Raw genomic sequence first — 8,762 nt, 5'->3', positions numbered from 1 at the left:
ACCCCTAATTCTTGACCATCCCTGTTCATTGGCAGGAGGGTGCCTTATGTGTAAAACACAGGCATGAAACGTTTTGTATTTGCTTTGTCTTGCAGCTTAATTTTGCAACCCCGTTAACATCTTTCTTCTTCAGAATATCCAATCCTGTGTTTATAGTCATCTTTTCGGTCAGCATGCAAAGCTGGAACTGTTGCTTATTCTCAGTATCACTTTCTCTCTCTTTTTGTCATTCTCTCGTGTGTCTTGATCCCCAAGGACAGATAGAGGAGGGAAAGAATTCCAAACTGACGATTCTTTCTCAGCTTTCTTTCTTTTTAGAAAAGGCATCTAGAAATAAAGCTCTTGAAATGTAACTTTTATCCACCAGGTCTTTGAAGGGCCCAAGCAAACAAATTCCAAAGATTGTATTCCGCCCGGCTTCTCCCAAGTCACCTTGCCCTTCTCTCCAAGTCAGTACAGCATATCCAGTTTTAAGTTTGCTGCATCTCCATATCCATTTAAGATTTGTGTGTGTGTGTGTGTGTGTGTGTGTGTGTGTTCACACACACACCAGCATTTTACTGCATATTTCTCCTAACATACACATTTCACATGCAATTTTGCCTAATGTACAGGTTTTTGCAGGCTGCTTATTTTCCCTAATATGTAGGTTATTTTCACCAATACTTGCATTTTTGTGTACAGTGTTTCCCCGTTTTTGTGCATGCATTTTGCTTGGAGAACTGCGCAGCAAAAATGTGAAAAGCGACACTTCGGCGGGATCTCTGCGTTTTGGTTCACATTTCAGGAAGCGTGAATTGGGTAGGTTAGCATTCTTAAACCAGATGCTACCCCACCATTCCTGAATGATGCACACCCTGTAATTTGGGAATATAATAACAAAACACATATCTCAGTGGCAGGACTTTGATAGTATGCTAAATAACTGACCATTTGCTCCTCATTAATAGTACCCCAAAATCTGCAACCTAAGGCTGGCCATCTCACACCTGGACTCACTATTGAGTTATCTACACCTCCCAAATAGTCTGGTCATCCTTGGAGAAAATTTCCATCGCAAAAGTTTCGGAGGTGTGTCTTTTATAAATGTAGTGCCATTTCACACTGTTAATAGCCAAAGAAAGAACTCTTTAACATACACACACGCACAAGAAGCGTGCCTTCCTTGTTAAGTGAATAAATTACTTTTTATATAAACTGCATTTAGGATGTGTTCCTTAAATATTTTGTGCTAAGATACTAAGATACTGCCTTGGGTAATCAAGATTTCCCCCCCATCCATATTCATATCTATGTAGGAATTCCCAGGAGGTGTTTCTGTTTTTAAAAGTGAAGGTTTTATGGAAATTTGCATCTTTCATGTGCCTTATCTGGGATACACTTTGAGATATATATATATATATATAGTCAGGAAACTGATTAAATTGACACTTTTATAAAAAATAATGCAAATTCATTTTTAACTACCTTCACTACCTATGGAAATGTTTTCCTGATCTGTGTTGACCAAGATCTTTTGGCCACCACTACCACTTAGACTCCAGACCTCACCATCAACTTACAGAAACTCAAAAGAAATCAGTGACTTACTTCAAGTCTGTTCACCAACTTAAAATAAAAACAACTCTCTGCAGAATCATGATTTTTATTATACCTTACCGCCATCTACTGCCCGCACATGGAATTTAACACCCGCACACCAAAATTTAAAGAAAAACTTCTGCACAAAAAGAAACAAATAGCTTGGCTTGTGGACTTACGAGGAAATCAAGCTGGTTCATTATTTATTATTTTCATTTTAATTCGTCCTCACCATCAGAGTGGTTTAGAAAGTAATATATTCAACATAGTCATACACTGAAAGATCTGTTTTTTTAAAAAAACAATATTAATAACCGCGATAAGTAAAAAACAAAGTTGCAATTTCCCCTGATATAATGCATTTCCACCAATATATACATTTTCCCGCACACTTTACCCCACCATATGCATTTTTACACACATTATTCAGCTGGAGAACTGCGTTGCAAAATTCAGAGATATGTGAATTAGGATATGTGTTGCTCATTTGCTGTTTCAGAAAGTGTGGGTTAAGTGAGTTCACCTCTAAATGCAAACTGAAATGGATTCCTCCCCCATGCCTACTCAGGAGTAAGCCCCACTGAGTTCAATTGCCCAAAGGTCTACTAGGTACAGGATTGCAGCCTAAATCTGCAAGTGGTCCGCAGAGTGCATCCATGATATGTTAAGGTGCTCTGTAACCTCCCATTTCAAATATTGCTGAGGCTCACTTCAAACTCCGGGTAACGGGCCTGGTTATTTACAGCAAACATCACCTTGGCTTTAAAATTAATGGAGGGTCAGCAACCGTAGGATGAATGAATGGAGCAGATGGAAGTCAGAGTGGGGCCCTTCAGCAAAGGGTAATGTGCTGAATCGGGCAGGGATCCCAGGCATCAGAAAGACAGCGGCCCTTATATGTGCCTATTTTCATGTCTGAAATGAAGGCAGGTGTGTGTGTGCCTGTTTCTAAGCACACCTTTGTTGTGTACCTAACTGCGGATTTCTTGGGGGTACAGTTCAAAGATGACAAGTGTACACACCTAAGAAATGGAAGTGCAAAGGCTCTGGCTCGCCAAAGCAGCGGTGTCACGTTGGCCACATGACCCGGAAGTGGCTCCGGACAGCGCTGGCCCCCGGCCTCTTGAGTGAGATGGGCGCACAACCCTAGAGTCTGTCAAGACTGGCCCGTATGGGCAGGGGTACCTTTACCTTTACCTTTATACATAGAGTTGCATTTTAAAAAACCAACACCTTACTTTTACATATTTTACATGATTTATGCATTTTTTAAGAATGTAACATTTGGCTGTTGAGTTAGAACAGCTGGGTCAGGTGCTGCCCCCCCCCCCTATTTTAGCCTCTGGTTTATTTGTCTGGTTATAATAGGATCGTATTGCTGTTTTTATAGACTGATACGGCTTCATAGGGAGAACAGCATCAATCAGGGGACAGCCATCTGAAACTCATTCAAATAGAGGACTGTCTTCTCTATGATAGGACACAGGACCATTCTTATTTATTTATTTATTTGATTTATATCCCACCTTTTTATGTAAGGAGCTCAAAGTGGTATATAAAGATTTCCCACTCCTCATTTAATTTCCACAACAACCCTGTGAGGCATGTTACAATGAGAGACAGCAGCTGCCACCAGGTCACCCAGTGAGTTTCAAGGCCGCTTGGGGATTTGAACCCAGGTTTTCCAGGTCCTAGTCCAACACTCTAACCACTACACTGTACTTGCTCTCCATCATTGACCAGACAATTTTTGCATCCATGTGAGCCCTCTCTGTACTTCTAGGATACAGGTGCGTCCATGCCTTTGATCCTCAAAAATGACTATAGCTAAACAATCCTGTACCAAATAATCCCAGTGAATGGGGTCTTCTAGAAATACTTAAGGAGTGATGGAGGAGCCTATGGTACAGCTGATGGTGCAAAACTGCAACACGCACCATCCCTGATCATTGGCCATGCTGGCTGGGGCTGGTGGGATTTGGAGTCCAAGAACAGCTAGACAGGTTCTCCACCCCTGTACTCTAGTTGCCAGGAAGCATGGACACAATCAGTGTCACTCATAAGAGACAAACAGAGACCCCACGTAAACTGTAGGAAGACCCCGTATCAGATGCAGTATTCCTCTGAATTCCTAGGAGGTGCAAGTAAGGAGAGCTCCTCTGTGCTCACGTCCTGCTTGCTTTGGGCTTCCTGTAGGCATGTGTGCCTGTTGGCTACCATGAGTCCTTGACTAGATGGGTCTTTGGTCTGAGCCAGCAGCGTTCTTCTTTGATTGCTTTTGCCTTCCCATAGGGTGCATAGATGGGTGACAGCCTGAGTGGGGCACATACAGCTCTACCCTCCAACATGTGGAAAGTCAGCCACATCTATTACCTGAGGCAACTGCCTCACCCTGCTTAATGATAGGGCCGGCCCTGCTTTCCATTTTGTGTACCACTGATAGGGAAGCTGAAGCCCAGGGGCCAAATGCAGCCCTCCAGGCCTCTCTATCTGACCCTCAGGTCTTTCCAGGCCACACGCCCTCCTGAGCCACATTGCTCGCCTCCTTGCTTTGCAACCCCTTGACTTTGCCTGGCTGGAATGTGTCCTTGAACTCTGATAACACTCACCAGGATAAGGAGAGCATAAAAACTAGCCCACGGTACTAAATAACATTGACCACAGTTCCTCTGACAACTTTTGCCTCTGGCCCCCTTCCACCCCTGACATCCAGCCCTTTGAAGGTTTCCCAGAGGAGAATGTGGCCCTCAGCGTGGAAAAAAAGTTCCCTATGCCCGGGACCTGTGGATTCGTCTTCAGGTGGCAGTTGCCTTGGTAGATTATCAACTCTCTTTGCTAAACCAGAAGTCTTTCTTTCTTTCCTTCCTTCCAGCTCTCCTTTGGAAACATACTCATAAGACTCATAAGACGCTTCACCTCCTAAAGCGTAGATTTCTGCCTAATAAAAACGGCAAGTCATTTTGTAGCAGCCTTAGGCTCTAGGAGGGAGGGAAGGAGGGGATGAGGGGAGGAAAGGAATTAACACCTGCTGCATGGCATCACAAGGCTATTATTCCTCATGATACTAACTTGCGGAGGCAGGTGCATAATATCGTGTTATGATATTTCCACAAGCAACGTTCTTCAGCAATCCTCCCTCTTCTCTCTCTCTCTCTCTCTCTCTCTCACACACACACACACACACAAAACACAACACAACACAACACCTTGGTTGCACCATTCTCCAAAGAGTGCTCTGAATTTTTCTTCATCGGGTTAGAGTTTTAAATATATGCAAAAAAGAAAAAAGTAAGCAAAGAAGGAGAAAGAGAAGGAAGGAAGACTATGGAGCAGGGATGGAGAACCCCAGACCTGGGAGCCAGATGTGGCCCTCTGTGCCTCCCTCTGTGGCCCTCAAAACTCTGTCCAGGCCACATCCCTTACTGCTTTGCACCCTCCTCCTTGAGCATTTTTGCCTGGCTGGAATGTGTCCTTGGACTCTGATAATGCTCCTTTGCTTGCCTGGATGCTCTCCATTTAGCTCAGTTTTGTTCCCACTGACCAGGAGCATCTTTCCAGAGTTTCAAGCAGAGAGCCCTACCTGGAGATGTCGGGGATTGAACCTGGGACCTTCTGCGTTCAAAGCAGTGCTGTGCTGCAGAGCTTTGGCCCTTCCCATACTTCTTGTAAGAGTGCTGCTGGGAGTGGCCCTGCATGCAATCCTTCTTCTGATTCAGCCGGGCTTGGAAGGAGTCTTTAGAAGCAGGAGAACCGGTGCCAAGCAGATTGGACCAATGATCTTAGGGAGTGTACAGCAGCTTTATTTGGGATCTCTGTTGCAAGATAAATGTTGCCTTGTCCATCATCTGGTTCATAAAAGGGGCTTTCTCTCTGGTTGCTGAAACATCTACCATACTCTATTCGAGCCTAAATCTGTATTACTTTGCATTGTTGTTATGTTTTATAATAGTGAGTTTCACATCTCCCACTTTCTCGGTTCAAGAAATTCAAAGGCTACTGGAGCGGACCTGCCAACGCTTGGACAGCACCGAAGCTAACTGGACATTTGGTCCAAAAGGAACCGCCAAAATGAGACTTGACGCTCTCGTGGCTTCCTCCCAAAGCTCTGTTTTCCTTTGCCAAGCTTCGCTTGAAACGTATCCCAGACTCGATTGTCAAAATCACCAAAAGGCCTCCCGATGAATCTGATCAAACCGTGCCAAACTTCCAAGTCTGTAGGGAAACAGAAGCCCAGACCAGGCACAACATTATTTTTTCAGGGTTCACTGCTGGCTTTGCACACTGCTCTGCATGAATTCTGCCCGCCACCCACCCACCCCGGCAGGTCATTTATTGCCTCCTGGCACCAAGGGAGTGTTTTCCTCACCTCACTTCTCTTGGACTACTGCTTGTTGAATTCCTGCTTCAAAGGTCAGATCGCTAGACCTCATGAAACGAGAGTTCGGGTTTCCATGAGACAATTGCTGAGGTGCTCTGGCAAGTGCAGTGCAGATGCAAACTCCTAGGTGCTAGGGATGGGTGGGGGAATCTGCTGTTGTCTATGCCATGTTCACTTGGCACACATTCATATGTAGATCCAATCCATTCCTCTAGTTGTGGATTAAAACCAAACACACACACACAAAATTGCATTTAGTTGTATGCGTTTTATAAGCATTTCATATGCATCTGGGGTCACACGTGTGGTTGGGTAACTGTGATGGCCTGGGATTCGGACTTGGAGGCTGAACCTGAGGAATCCCAGCCTGCACAGGAATCCCCGCCTCCAGAACCAGCTAAGCCGGGGCTGGGGCTTGAGCCTGAAGGGTCCTCACCTGTGCTGGATTCTCAGGTGCCTTGGACCCAGCTTCAGCTTTGACAGACAGCCTCCATACCGCACCCTTGACCTCGGACTGGACTCGGACCTCGCCGCATGGTTAACCCTTGAGACCAGCACAGTAACATAAGCACCAACTGCTTAGGGCTGTGGTGTCTTCAGCCCCCTTGGTATTGTTTAACAGGGAGCTCAGCCCCCACAATACATTGGTGGGGGCCACCCTGTATTGCACATGAGCACCAGAAGTGTGGGTGTGCATGTGTGTGCATGTACAACACATGTGCATTTCATCACATACAACTGGTCTAGTTGATGGCACTAAAATTAGCAAGGTCAGAAAACGCCACTCCGATGGCTGCATCCTGGCAACACTTCCAAGGTACAGCAGTGGGGAGGGGTGGCAACATCCCCAAATCCATCGTTTTCAGTTCTCCAGGTTTCACAATTTTCCAACCTTAAACCCAGTTCTCTAAATTTCAGCAGCAATTTGTGATTAAAAGAACAAGAAAACCTTCACAAAAATTCACAGCATTTTCATGTGAATTCCTCCTGGTATTTTTGTATGCAGGTTTCACGTACACATTTCTGCAAGCAATTCCCCCCTAATATAATGTATCTGTTTGTATGCTATTTTCACACCTTTACCATAGTATGTACATGTTTGCACGGTACATGCTATTCGGCTAGAGAACGGCCTTGCAAAATTCAGACAAGTGAAAATTCAAAGGATGGCTGTGTTTTGGTTCACATCTTGTTTTGAAAAGGGCAGATTTGGAATGTTCACCTTTAAACATGAACTGAATCAACTTTCTTCCCCCCTTCCTGATCCCATAGAACGGCATGCAATTGGAGTGTGCCCGTAAGTGAAAAGATTACGCAAGTTGCTTCCAGATGAGTGAGGATTCATCCTGATTTATTTGCAGGGAATTTAAATCAAGCTCTATCAGACACTTTTTCAGTGCCTTTTCCCATTACTTCCCTTATCACCAAAAAGTCTGATCATGTGGGGAAGCAGGCTTTTTGCTCAGGAGCTCCAAAACAGCTTTAATTGCAGAACCTGAATTCGCTGATATGTGACTCCAGCCCTCTCACAAAGCAGCAGCCTTCTTCTGGAAATACCCACAGACTCCTTGCATTTGAATGGGTAAGGAAGAGCTCTCCTGCCTTCTTCAGCACATCAAAGACTGTTAACTGAAGTGTTTCCTGCCTATGCAAATGCTGCCTCTGATCCCTTTTTATATCATAAAACATTTCACAGGAGGAAGGCAGTCTTGGGCACCCACAGAAAAATGATAGGCCTCCAAGGAAGTTTAAAGAGGAGGAGTGCCTCTCGTGCAGAGAGAGAAGCGAAATCCCCTCCTTAGGGGGAGACTCAAGGCAAGACCATCCTCGAGGAGCGAGGGAGAACATCAACCAGCTCAGACGCAGGGTGCTAAGAGCAGCGAGTTTCCCAACAAACAAAGACCAAATTGAGAGAAAGGGGGGGGGGATCTGAAGCAAGAGGCATCTCAATGGCAATCTGAGTTGAAGGGCTCAGTAGGGAACCTCACTAGGAACCTTGACAAATGTGACTCAAATAACTGTGATCTTTAATACACGCTCCCCCGGCAAAGATTACTGAACAATCACTGCCACCCTCCCACTAGGAAAAGTGTTCGCTCTTTAAAAAAAAAAAAATCCCCTCTCGTTCAGCTGGGAGGTGGAATGAACACACCAGGGTGGTTTAAACTGCTTTTTAATGGTGTAAAGTGCCTTAACGCCAGCGTTTACATTTCAAGTGCTTTGCTCTCATGCCCACGCAGCCCTTGCAGGTCTGGTGCAGTGTTTTTCAGAATGTGTGCCAGGAAACTCAGGAGTTCCTTAGTTCCTTCCTTTATCTCTACCCCTCCCCTCTCTCACACACACACACATCAACACATCCATGCACACATTCTCTGTCCCCCCCCCCTTATTATCAACAAGAAGACAACAGTGACATTGTAGATAAGTACCACCTAAGGCCGTGCTGTGACTCAAATGCAGGGGTACAGAACCTCAGGTGGGGGGGGGGGCAAATGCATCCCTCTGGACTTTTTAGCTGGCCCTCAGAAATCTTCCCAAGCCATGTCCCTCAACTGGCCCTGCTAACACCCAAAGTATTTTTCTTAGTTAGCCTGAGTCCTTCTTCTGGTGGTCATGCAAGAAGATCCAGGAATTTGGGGGGGGACACACCTTTTACAAAATGGAACTTATTGCAGGTCAGCTATTAGACTTATATCCCATGATGATGATGCTGTTATCCATATTTGATGAAGGAAGTCAACATGTTACAAATAAGGACCTAATAAAGCTCTTACTATTGCTTGACAATACAGTAGTACCTCAG

Source organism: Podarcis tiliguerta (assembly GCF_965153285.1).
Source record: "Podarcis tiliguerta genome assembly, chromosome: 14".
NCBI classification, from domain to species: Eukaryota; Metazoa; Chordata; class Lepidosauria; order Squamata; family Lacertidae; genus Podarcis; species Podarcis tiliguerta.
This window is presented reverse-complemented; position numbering follows the sequence as displayed.